General features: G+C 49.9%; 1 pseudogene; it reads right to left on the reverse strand.

Moving 5' to 3' along the window:
* Positions 1-349: 349 nt before the first annotated feature.
* On the reverse strand, positions 350-526 carry LOC113053838 (uncharacterized; annotated as a pseudogene).
* Positions 527-741: the final 215 nt, after the last annotated feature.

Consider the following 741-nt stretch of genomic DNA (forward strand, 5'->3'; position numbering starts at 1 on the left):
TCTTTCTGTTCCTGTTTTCCTGTCTTGATTAGTTCCTCTGACCTAAAAAAGTGAAAAGTGAAGTGACATTCAGCCAAGTATGGTGACCCATACTCAGAATTTGTGCTCTGCATTTAACCCATCCGAAGTGCACACACACAGAGCAGTGAACACACACACACACACTGTGAGCACACACCCGGAGCAGTGGGCAGCCATTTATGCTGCGGCGCCCGGGGAGCAGTTTGGGGTTCGGTGCCTTGCTAAAGGGCACCTAAGTCATGGTATTGAAGGTGGAGAGAGAGCTGTACATGCACTCCACCCACCCCCAATTCCTGCCAGCCCAAGACTCGAACTCACAACCTTTTGATTGGAAGTCCAACTCTCTAACCATTAGGCCACGACTTCCCCATGCCATAAATTATGCAGTCGAGATTCCCGCATTTGGGGAATTCGCAGGGGTCAGCATGGCCGGAGTGCAATGGACAAGCCTCGCCCTGGGTGAACCGCCTTCTTGATCATGGTGTCTCCCCTGCGAGGTAAGTAACCTAGTTTCCCTCATAGTGATGTTCGGTTCTTGAACGAATCGTTCTTTTGAGCTGGTTCTCAGGAAGTAACCGGTCGAGCTGGTTCACAAATTGAACTGAGTCGAACTTTAGTTCTGGGTTGATGACACAGGACGCACAGCCGAAGTAGCACATCTAACTCAAACAGAAGCGACTGAGCCAGGTTCAACCAACTGTCAAAGTTTGCTGAGGATTA

This window comes from Carassius auratus, chromosome 34, assembly GCF_003368295.1.
Source record: "Carassius auratus strain Wakin chromosome 34, ASM336829v1, whole genome shotgun sequence".
In the NCBI taxonomy this organism is placed as follows: domain Eukaryota; kingdom Metazoa; phylum Chordata; class Actinopteri; order Cypriniformes; family Cyprinidae; genus Carassius; species Carassius auratus.